At 42.2% G+C, this 12,500-nt stretch overlaps 1 protein-coding gene across 4 annotated transcripts in view; it reads left to right on the top strand.

Moving 5' to 3' along the window:
- The window catches only part of LOC143282991 (EF-hand calcium-binding domain-containing protein 6-like), an 81,434-nt gene that overhangs the window by 12,915 nt on the left and 56,019 nt on the right, over positions 1–12,500 (top strand). The window contains exon 1 of one of the 4 annotated variants that reach the window (XM_076588960.1): positions 10,372–10,474. The exons of the other annotated variants lie outside the window; for them this stretch is intronic. The gene's annotated coding sequence lies outside the window, so the exon portion shown is untranslated. Of the gene's footprint in view, positions 1–10,371; positions 10,475–12,500 lie in introns of those variants that run through there. 4 annotated transcript variants of the gene reach the window in all.

Below are 12,500 nucleotides of genomic sequence, written 5' to 3'. Positions count from 1 at the left end.
CGCTTTCTTTGACACTTTATGTCTATTTGTAAACGTGCATGGCGTGTGCGTATGTGTTTGCGTGTGCGTTCTCAACCACGCAGAAAAAAAGGGTTGTGGCTTTGCTTGTGGGCCTGTTATCACGGAGTCCAATATATCATAACGCCCCATGCTAACTCACACCGAACCAGACAGTTTATTTTCAACATCGACAGAGCGAAGTGATATAAACATGGAGTGTGTTGAAGTGAGTGCCTGAGGGGGAGGGTGTGGAGGTGTCTCATTGTGAACGTCAGATTCGTGGCGTGGAACTGCAGGTGTCAGATATGTCATACATCATCTGTCATGTCCTCGGGAAGTGGGTCGAGTTGCAGTGTGTTTGCAAGTCCCCCTCCCTTGGGGGGCGGGGAGTGGGGTATGGTGGAGGTGGAGGTAAGGGGGGCAAACGTTTGATATCTGTCTGTCTGTCTGTCTCTCTCTCTGTCCGTTTCTCAGTCTTGTTATATATCCCCCTGTCTCACTCTCTCTCTCTCTCTGTTTCTCAGTCTTGCTCTGTCTCTCTCTCTCTCCCTCTCTCTCTCTCTCTCTGTTTCTCATCTATCTCTCCCTGTCTCCCTCTCTCTCCCTGTCTCTCTCTCTTGCTGTCTTCCTATCTCTTACTCTAGTTTTCTCTCACACCTTCTCTCTCCCCCCTAACTTTTGTTTTCTTCTCCCTTCCCGTACTCTCTCTCTCTCTCTCTCTCTCTCACTCACACACACACACGCGCGCGCGCGCGCGCGCTTTCTATCTCTCCCCCTCCCTCTCTTCCTCTCTCTCTTTCCCTTCTCTCTCTCTCTTTCCCTTCTCTCTCTCCCCCCTCTCTCCCCTTACTTCTCTCTCTCTTCTTCCCTCTCTCCCTCCCTTAGATAAACAGCAGTATTGTTATTGCTATGCTTAATTACCGCCCCTTCAAGACAAGCCATGGCCTGTCACAGTATAAGAATAAGAATAAGAGAATAAGAATAACTTTACTATCTCCAACTGGAGAAATTTGGTCAGGTGCATTATCACAACATAGACAAGTAAACAACATGGGGACCATAACTGTAAAAGTCAACAACAGCTTTTACGAATATTACGAAGACACAAATGTAAAAAATATCACATACACCGTTTCATACATACATCCACACACTGCAGGTAGTAACTGATATTCTTGATGTAAAAACAGAAAGAATTAAGAAACATTATTTTGAATATAATTATAAGCATAGTTTACTATATTGCACCTTGATTATAATAGACAGATAAGAATAAAGATAAATTGCGGAAAACCACAACCAGATAATCAACACACACCCGCATCCACCCACCCCTGGACACGGATTACTTGATTAAACAAGAGTAATAAACATATGTTCTTAAATAAAAAGCATTTCACATATTCGCTTTTAAAACATTACAATTAATTATTACATCGTAATTATTAACAGAAATATATTTAGAATATGGACGTTAGCATTTGACATATTCCATTGTACATTCATTCTGCATATTGCACATTCATAATAACCAGTTGTCTCGTTTTTAAGCTCAGTAAACACACACACAACTAGAACAAGGTACAACCTATCATACACAGACTTTCACACGTCTCGCATGAGAGTGCGCGCGCGCACACACACACACACAGTTCTCAAGAATTTTAAAGGTGGATTCAACGTGGAATAAAAGTCTTCAGAGCTCTGGATTTCAACTTAAAAGTTCTGTAGCGTCGTCCTGATGGCAATAGCTCATAATACTTTGCTAAACTATGGGTGTTGTCAGTTGCTATTTGCCTGCTTTTTTTGACCACTCGACTTTCATACAGCTCTTGCATACTAGTTTGTTTCACTCCCACAATTTTACTGTATACACTCATGGCATCGTTCAAAACACGCTTACTTCCCCGCTCACTCCCAAACTTCCTTACCATTACATAAAAGAAACTGAGCATGGACTCGATACAACATGGATAATAACTTTGAAGAATAGTTGAATTTATACCAACATTTCTAAGCTTCTGTAAACAAAAAATTCTAGATTGACATTTCTTATGAATGGAATCAACATTTCTGTCAAAAGTCAGCTTATATTGTCTAAGATGGTCCCTAAATATCTATATTCATTGACCCTCTCCACTGTTTGACCATCAATAAGGTTAGCTACAGGCAAGGGGTCTTTCCGAAAATCTGTTAACATTTCTTTTGTTTTCAATACGTTGAGATCCAGATAGTTTTCCTCACACCAAGAACAGAACTTTTTAATTTCACTGAAATAAATAGCAACAGAGTTGGACAGATCTTCAATAGCTGAATCATCAGAATATTTTATGACAGGAGTTTCCTTCGTGCCTCTGTAGTCATTTGTGTACAGTGTAAATAGAACAGGGGACAGCACTGTACCTTGGGGTGCACCAGTAGAAGTAGAGTTTAGAGAAGAGTGGGCAGAATGAAAGCGGACGGACTGAGTTCTATTGAGAAGAAAACTTACTATCCAAAGAGTAAGCTTCGGATCAACATCCAAGCCTAGCAGTTTGAGGGCAAGGAGATGAGGTTGTATTGTGTTAAAAGCAGAATAGAAGTCAACAAAAAGGATACGAACAAAAGATCCCGTGTTATTCAAATGAAGGAAAGCATTATGAAGGAGAGTTAGGATAGCATCGTCAGTACTTCTGTGTGCTTTATAAGCAAACTGAAGAGAGTCAAGCTGCTGTTCAGTGAAAGAAAGAAGATGGCGGAGAACAATTTTTTTCAAAGCATTTCATCACTATTGAAGTCAGGGCAACAGGACGGTAATCATTTAGTGCGGCTGGGTTCTTTTTCTTGGGGATAGGACAGATAGTAGATTTTTTCCAGATGCTGGGGACAGAGCAGTCCTTCAGAGACCAGTTGAAAATTTTACAGAACACGTCACACAACTGGGAAGCACATGTTTTCAGTAATCTTCCGCAGATATTGTCGGGGCCAATTGCTTTCGTGACATTCAGTTTCAAAAAATAAAGATTCAACAACTTTTGCATCGATCTCAAAGTCCTCATCTGTGTTCCTATCTTTGATCTTTTCCTGCAACTGTGAGATAACACTATCCAGTTCCCTTCCCAGATCATTCCTTTCAAAGCGACAGTAGAAATCACTCAGTTTGTTTGAAAAATCAAGCTGTTCATCCCTTTTCATTTCACAAGCTACTGTTTTCCTTGTCGTTTCTCCAGTGATAATTTTTAGCCCATCCCATGCACCTGCCATTTTTCCTGTCTGAAACTGTTGCTCTACTTTTGATTTAAACTCTGTCCCCTTCGTAATTCCCCTCTAAGCTTCTTTTTTATCAGTTTCCTATCCTTCTTGTTCCCTGACTGAAATGCTACCTTTTTCTCGTTTAAAATTGTTTGAGAGACTTTGAGATCCATGGTTTGTTGTTGGGGAAAAGTTTAATTATTTTTGTCGGAATTGTCATGTCTTCACAGAAACTGATATAAGATGTAACAACATCAGCTGCTTCATGAACATTCTCACATGGGTCAGTCAACACACTCCAGTCAGTACAATTAATAAATTATCCCGAATTTGAGCTCTCTCTCTCTCTCTCTCTCTCTCTCTCTCTCTATCTATCTATCTATCTATCTCTATCTCTTTCTCTCTCTCGCCTTTCTCCCTCTTCCGCCACCCCCTCCTTTTCCTCCTCCTCCTCCCACTACAGCTTTTTCTGTCTGTCTGTCTGTCTGTCTGTCTCTCTCTCTCTCTCTCTGTTGTTACTGTTGACCCTTTTGTATTGTGAGAACTATTTGAGCAGAAACCTATTTGTTGCACAGATATAGCCCATCATATTTACTCGGATGACATGTAACATTCTGGATCTCGAAACAGATAAATACATAGAGAGGTGCAAATTTTTGCAACAAATTGATATCCTCATATTACCGATACACTCGTCAAATAGACTTGTGTATGGGAAGACAAGGAGGTACCCTCCAGCTATCTTCCCTACCTTAAAAACATAAATGTATCATATCTAAGTGCTGACTGAAACTGATCAGGTTATCCCAACAACGCCCCCCTCCCCCATCCTCCCCCTCCGAAACATGCACAAGGGTGTGTTTTTGTTGGTTTTTTTTGTTTTGTTTTGTTATTGTTTGCTTGTTGCTGATTTTTGTTTTTGTTTTTTGATTGTGTGTTGTTGTTGTTTGGGAGGTGTTCGTATTCATCCCCCCTCGCCCCCCTCTCTCTCTTTCCATTATCCCCTCACCGCCATGCCCCCCACCAACCAACCCCCCAACCCCTCCTTCTCTATGCCACCGGAGGAGTCTTGGCAACTTTCTTTGCAGGACTGATCGAGCGAGGGAACGTAAAACTTGCTGGTGGGGACTTACCTCCCTGCTTGTGTTTAATGGCTTGTCGGCATGGACAGCCAATGGCCATTAGCTGTCCCACGGCCAGTGTGTGTGTGTGTGTGTGTGTGTGTGAGTATGAGTGTGTGGGGAAGGAGGGGGGATTTGGGTGTGTGTGGGGAGGTGGGTGGGGAAGTGTGTGTGGTGAAAAGACCTCTAACGGATTACATAGTTACCGGCTTGTTTGTTGACAAAGGTAAACTCCGGTTGCTTGAAGGAGAGAGGGTTGGGAGGTGGGGGTGGAGGTGAGGGAGACTGAGTGTGTGTGACTGTATGTGAGCTCGGGTGCGTGCGTGTGTGTGTGTGTGAGAGAGAGAGAGAGAGAGAGAGAGAGTGCGCGTGTGCGTGTATGCATGTATGTATGTATGTATGTATGTATGTGTGTATGTCTGTGTCTTTGTGTGTGTGTGTGTGTGTGTGTGTGTGCGTGCGTGTGTGTGGAGAGGAGCGGAGGATGTTATGTCAGAAACGTAAACAGAAACAGGGTTAGAGACTCAGGGGGGGGGGGGGGGGGGGGGATTTTTTTTCATAATTCAAACTTTCTGTTGTTTTTCTGTGGTTGTCTTCACTGCGGAACACAATGTTAATAACAAAGTGGAATCAACGTTTTAACTGTCATGTCACGCTTGTACGCACGCTTGCAAGAACGCATACACACAGGCAGGCCTTCCCCTTCCCCCTCAATCCCCCCCCCCCGTCCACCCCCCTCCCCTCCCTCTCACCTCTCCCCCCCCCCCCCCCCGCCCCACAATCTCCCCCCACCACCACTCACACACACACACACACACACACACACAGGGGAGGGTGAAGAAAGGTGGAGGGAGATTGTTTCTTTCCACGAACTCAGGGAATTTATTTGTGCGATAAAAGGTCTGTCAAGAGTGAGCATTGTGTCAGCACCATTTGTCACACTGAAAACCCGTCACACACAGTCTACACTTTCACACTCAGCACGGACGGTTCAAGTTTTCCGGTTAGCAAATACGTGCATATTTCAGGCTAACTGATCGGTCGATGGGATCGATACATCGATAAAGGGCACAGGGGGGGGAGGGGGGAGGGGGTAGGCGGCTTAGTGCTGGGAGGGATATTGAGTTCGGGGTGGCTCGTAAGGAAACAGAACTGCTGCCGTTACTAAGCAATGGTCGACTGGTAGTACACTGTACGTTTCCGTGTACAACGCTCTGGTCTGCTCCATGGTCCGAGTCTGAGTCATTCTGCTTCTGCCTCCCCCCTCCTCCTCCGCCTCCTCCTCCTGTGTAAATTTGTGTGTGTCTATGTGTGCGCGCGTGTGCGTGCGCATGTATGTGTGTGTGTGTGTGTGTGTGTGTGTGTGTGTGTGTGTGTGTGTACTCACGTACACCTGAACACGCGCGCCTACATGCATCTCTCTCTCTCTCTCTTGTCAAAATTCCTTGATTACCCGAGACTGCAGGAGTATCTGGTTACTAAACCTTGCATGTACCTTCGTAAAGTACTATGCCTTCCTCTCAGCTGGATTTCCGAGTCAGGTGTGGTTGTTTCCACCCAGTTTTCATGTCATTTATGTTCAAGAGAGCAAAGAAATATATCGCCTTGCGTCAGAAGACATTGAACGTGAAGACGGTGACAGGCGGTGTCGTGGTAGGTTGTCTCCTCACGTACATGTTCTGGGACAGTTTAGAAAAGGAATAAATGATTTATTACTGGATAAGTTAATCAGTGCGGTAAATAACCAAAGAGAATTTTGGGACGCTGTACATAAAATTTCATTTAAAAAGAAACAAGTTAGGAATGATTTAACAGTCGATGACTGGTTTGTGCATTTCAAAAGTTTACTTGAATTTGAGACATCTGCAGATGAATTTTTTATAACTGAAGATGGTGTTGATGTAAACCACAATGGTGATAATGAAGGGGACATTGGTTACATGAACCGGCCCATATCAAAAGAAGAGGTATTACTTGTTATTAGAAATTTGAAAAATGGTAAAGCTGCTGGACCAGATGGTGTAATTGGGGAAATGTTTAAATATGCTGGGGATAGAGTGGCTGACTTTTTCGTCAAGCTTTTCAATGTCTTACATGATGAAGGTACTTTTCTGGAAAATTGGACAGACTCTGTTGTACTCCCTTTGTCTAAAAAAAGGTGATATAAATAATCCAGGTAACTATAGAGGTATAACATTATGTGATGTAAGTAGCAAGATATATAATGCAGTTAAAAATAATATACTCCAAGAACTGATAAATGAACATAATTTGACAGGTGAACATCAAGCAGGATTTAAAAGGGGTTATTCAACTGTTGATCACATGTTTACGTTATTGGCACTGATACAAAAACACTTTTCTTTTAATCGTAAATTGTATATGGCCTTTATTGATTTTGAAAAAGATTTTGATTCCATAGAGAGAAATTTATTATGGCCTATTCTTTTGAAAAGCGGTATTAAGGGTAAGATTTTTCGTTGTATTTATAGTATGCATATTAATGTTAAAGCCAGAATTAGATGTGGTGCCAGATTAACGGATTACATTAATTGTACCCATGGTGTAAAACAAGGTGATGTTTGCAGTCCTGTTCTGTTTTCCTTATTTATAGCATTAGAAGTAATCAAGGAAGGTAGACATGGAGCAACATTTATGCCTGATTATTTTGAATTATTTATACTGTTATTAGCTGATGATGTTGCTATATTTATCCGAAACTGTGATAGGTTTACAAACACAGCTTAACAACCTATATCATGCAGCTTCAGCTCTACGTTTAAATGTAAACATAAATAAAAGCAATATCGTTGTATTCAGGAAAGGATGGTATTTAGCTGCCAGGGAAAGATGGTTTTATAATGGTGTTGTAATGCCATTTATTAAGGCATATAAATACTTAGGAATTTACTTTTCCACAAGGTTGAGTTTTGGGGCAGCCTGCAGCAATCTCGACAGTATGGGAAAAAACGCTTTATTGTATATTTTGCAAAAATTATCGAATCTGAAATGTAATTCTTTAAATACATATTTAAAGCTGTTTGACTCACAGATTCAGCCAGAAGTCCAGTGTGGTGCCGAATTATTGGGACTTGATAAAGCTGCATTTCACTGTGAAAAGATACATTTCTTTGCACTTAAGAAATTCTTAGGCGTAGAAGAGCGAACTCCCAATGATTTAATATACGGGGAAACAAACAGGTATCCTATCTATATAAATTAAGTTATAAAATGTATTAAATATTGGTTAAAGTTACTGAGAATGCGTGAGTCTAGACTGCCTCACAAAGCCTATAAAATGTTATTTGATCTTGATGCACGTGGCAAAAGAAACTGTACTTCTAGGGCCAACACTCCAGCCAAACTAAACTTGTCGACCAGTGGCTCAAAAATGTATGTAAAGAAATAATGAAATCACTGCTGTACTTGTAGATATCATGAAAGCATTCGATGTAATGCTCTCTTCTTTTGGAAAAGTTAAAATTGTGTGACTAATCTGGAAATATACTAGGAATCATGTCCTTTGTTATCAGAGAGAAGACAAGTTGTTGAATCAATCAATGAATCTACATTATATCTACTGTCTATCAATCATGGTGTACCACAAGGTTCAACATTGGGTCCAGAATTATTTTCCATCTATATTAGTGATCTGCCTTTCTTTGATCTGCTTTATGTGAGATGCTTGCAGATGATACCACAATACATGTACATAGTACTAAAATAGGCCATTTTCATACTCTGCAACAACCTAGTAATGACATAGTGGAATGGTCTGATTCATTTTAAATCACACGCGTCTCCATTAAAAAGTGAAAAGAATGAAACGAAAAAGAAGAGAAAAGCATGTCTACCAAGAACGCTAAAACTTTTCACAAACCTTCCACTTCTTTCCTTAAAAGGTCAACCAACAGAAGAAGTTGACAATCATATAATTCCTGAAGTCATCATTACATTGATATTAATCTTTCCTGGTCAAATCATATTGAAGGAGTCTCCTGTCAGACCGACGGACGAGCAGGCAGGCAGGCCCACCTGCCGGTGTGCGTCCCCACACGGGAGAAGAGGCCGACTCCGGATGCGCAGCACTTCCCACAGGTGTCGCAAGGGAAAACATCTCCAGAAGCTGAGCCCCGCCCCCCTCGCCCACGCCTCTCCCCAGCGGCCAGCGCTCCCCTGTTCTCAAACGTCCCCATGCCACCAGAGCACAGCATCCTCCAGCGAGAGCGGCCAAGGGCATCAGCCTCCCAGGAAGCGACGCCCATGCCACAGGCTCTGAGCTCGTCGTTCCGGCATTAGCCTGGTTGCCTGACCAGCACAAGTGACTTTTTTTTTTTTTTTTTAGTGAAGAGTTGTGCAGTCCCTTCCCCACTCTCTCGCCTACCGACGCTCAGATATTGACACGTATAGAACGGCCTCGGTGGGTGCAGGTTTTTTCTTCGGAGTTGCCATCTCCTAGGAGAACTTTCAGCCAAGGATAAGAGCAAATCACATTATTACGATGCGTAAAACTCTTTTCAAAAAGATTTAACACTTATCATGAATTAAACATTTTTTTCGATTTACATTGTCGGAAATTGTTTGTTGTTGGGTTTTTCTTCTTATATTGAACATCATGTTAATTATGCTTTGACAATTTGGGATTCATCTAGTGAAAACATACCCAAACCATCACTGAGTCTGCATGGACCACTGTCATCACTGGCTTCTTCTGACTTAAACGCTTAAATGTTCTTCCTATAACAAAACAATATTTATGTTCAAAATCTTGTCTAACCAAGCACCATCTTTAAGAAATAGATTTCCAACCACGCTCATCCACCAAGCACACAAGATAAAGATCCCCTCCCAAGAGCGGATCTTTTCTTTTCTTTTTTTTTTAATCCAAACTCATTTATTCAGGCAGTTGTTGGTGTGATATCGCATCCACTTTTAATTGGCAGATAAATATTCGAACATTCACAAAAAAGTATCATACACACCTCATGAACAATTATGCTAACAATGCTACGCGATTTTTAATTTCATTAGTAACATGCATAGGTAGGTATATATCTGCTATACTTAACACACAACCTCAGACATTTTCCAACATTGTTTGTTTTGTCATGTGCATGTTTCAGATAAAACGTTTGATGCTCTCTCCCTCCCTCCCTCCCTCTCTCTCTGTGTGTGTGTGTGTGTGTGTGTGTGTGTGTGTGTGTGTGTGTGTGTGTGTGTGTGTCTGTCTGTCTGTCTGTTTGTCTGTCTGTCTGCCTCTCTCTCTCTCTCTCTCTCTCTCTCTCTCTCTCTCAAGGGAAAAGAAATAATTTGTAAAGGTAACCCCCTGTGTGTGTGTGTGTGTGTGTGTGTGTGTGTGTGTGTGTGTGTGTGTGTGTGTTTACGATCTTTCTGTGCCCTAGGTGTGTGTGTGTGTGTGTGTGTGTGTGTTCACACAAACATTTGGCCACCAACCCTGTGTACTCTGTACTGAGTGGCCATACAGGTCTGGGACAGCTATCAGACTGTTGACATGATCGTTTTGTCAGCAGAAGGGTTGTCAGAATTTATTTCACGTGTGGTGAAATAGCTGATATATATTTTTCTTGGATGGTGTCACAGTTTCAGTTTCAGTTTCAGTTTCTCAAGGAGGCGTCACTGCGTTCGGACAAATCCATACACGCTACACCACATCTGTTGAGCAGATGCCTGACCAGCAGCATAACCCAACGCGCTTAGTCAGGCCTTGAGTGCATGCTTAAATATTTGTGTACCTATGAAAGTGGATTTCATTTTACGTAATTTCGCCAGAGGACAACACTCTCGTTGCCATGGGTTCTTTTTCAGTGCGCCAAGTGCGTGCTGCACACGGGACCTCGGTTTATCGTCTCATCCGAAAGACTAGACGCTCAGTTTGATTTTCCAGTCAAACTTAGGAGAAAGGGCGAGAGCGGGATTCGAACCCACACCCTCACGGACTCTCTGTATTGGCAGCTGAGCGTCTTAACCATTCTGCCACCTTCTGCCACCTTCCTGGATGGTGTCACAACGAGGTAGTGCGTTCATGTTTTGACGAGAGTCATTGTGCCCAGTTGAACAGATATTGTGGTGATATTGAATGCATGTCCGGGTAGTTTTTGAAGGTGCGTAAGAGTTGAAGGTTAACTGTGTTTAATTGAGTCACTGATGCCAATAGACCGCGACGTGTCACGGACCGAAATGTTGCTTTCTTGGTCTTCCAGCATGCTCTTTTCTCTCTCTCTTTCTCCCTCTGTCTGTCTATCTGTCTCTCTGTTTCTCTTCTCTCTTTTTTTTCTGCATATACGTGTGTGCATCTGACCCGTCTCTATCTCTTTATTGCATTCGTGTGTAAGCCTCTCCCCCTTTCTCTCTCTCTCTCTCTCTCTCTCTCTCTCTCTCTCTCTCTGTGTGTATGTGTGTGTGTGTGTGTGTGTGTGTGTGTGTGTGTGTGTGTGTTTCTATTTGTTTCTCATTATCCGATTTTCTTTCTCTCTCTCTCTCTGTGGTTCTCTCTCTCTCTCTCTCTCTCTCTCTCTCTCTCTCTCTATATATATATATATATATATATATATATATATATATATATATATATCTGTGTGTGCGTGTGTGTGTGTGTGTGTGTGTGTATGTGTGTGTGTGTGTGTGTGTGTGTGTGTCTGTGTGTGTGTGTGTGTGTGTGCGTGTTTGCATTTTTCTATTTGTTTCTCAATATCTGGTTTTCTTTATCTCTTTGTCTCTGTCTCTGTCTCTCTCTCTCTCTCTGTGTCTGTGTGTGTGTGTGTGTGTGTGTATGTGTGTGTGTGTGTGTGTGTCTGTGTCTGCGTCTGTGTCTGTGTATCTGTGTGTTTCTATTTGTTTCTCAATCTCTCTCTCTCTCTCTCTCTGTATATATATATATATATATATATATATATATATATATATATATATATATATATATATATATATATATATATAGCTTGTCATGACTGAGTTAATGTAGAATACCACGTCACACGTTTGCGCGACACACGACCTATTTCCATGGGCAGTGTGGAAGGCAATCGGGGTACTGGCATTAACGTCAAGGCACTGGGTGAACTGTGCAGCCTCTGTATTAGCTGTGCGACCTGCACTCATGCCCCATAGACTGTGACAGATCGTGACAGGGGGTGATCAGCAAAGGTGTTGCTGGAAGCGCTCTGTGTGTGTGTGTGTGTGTGTGTGTGTGTGTGTGTGTGTGTGTGTCCCTGTCTCTCTCTGTCTGTCTGTCTCTCTCCCTCTCTCTCTCTCCCTTCCCTCCCCTTCTCTAGTTCCCTCTCTCTCACCCCTTTCTCTCTCGTTCCAAAAATAGATAGATAGATAGATAGATAGATAGATATGCATTTTCGTCTCTTTAAAATGTTAATATATGATAACATTGTGTCAGTTTCTAAAATTACGGAATGTACTTGTATTTGCAGTGATCGCTTCAGTGTGATATACCTTAATTCTCAGTCAGTTACTCTCTCTCTCTCTCTCTCTCTCTCTCTCTCTCTCTCTCTCTCTCTCCGGCCTTCTCCATCTTACTGTTTCTCTGTGTCTTCCTCTTGTTCGCCTCTCTCTGTTCCTCAACGATTCTCTGTCTGTTTCTCTCTCCGTAAGCGCAATATGTAGTTGAATGATTATAAGCTTGTTTGTGAATTAGAAATACTGGTAATTGTAGTTATACTTCTGAATGCTTGATCACACTACCCCTAAAGGAGGGGCCATGGCTAATATTGAATAAAACATCCATATCCGTATCCGTATCTTTGTTTCTTTCTGCCTCTCTTTCTCTTCCTCCCTTTTACTTTCTTGCTTTCTTTCTTTCTTTCTTTCATTCTTTCAATCATCACCAGAGTCGTGTGCAATTGAAGCTTTATCACATCCCTGATGGTTTGTTCCACACTTCCCCTTTGTCTCACACACGCACACACACACGCACACATGCACACACGTATATGCACACGCGCGTACGCATGCTAACACACACACGCTCGCGCGCACACACACACACACACACACACACACACACACACACACACACACACACACACACACACACACACACACACACACGTACACGCACGACAGACATGCAACAAATATGCAGTCTCACAGATATGAAAGCACAAACAAATGTACACA

Source organism: Babylonia areolata, chromosome 6, assembly GCF_041734735.1.
Source record: "Babylonia areolata isolate BAREFJ2019XMU chromosome 6, ASM4173473v1, whole genome shotgun sequence".
In the NCBI taxonomy this organism is placed as follows: domain Eukaryota; kingdom Metazoa; phylum Mollusca; class Gastropoda; order Neogastropoda; family Buccinidae; genus Babylonia; species Babylonia areolata.
This window is presented reverse-complemented; position numbering and strand designations above follow the sequence as displayed.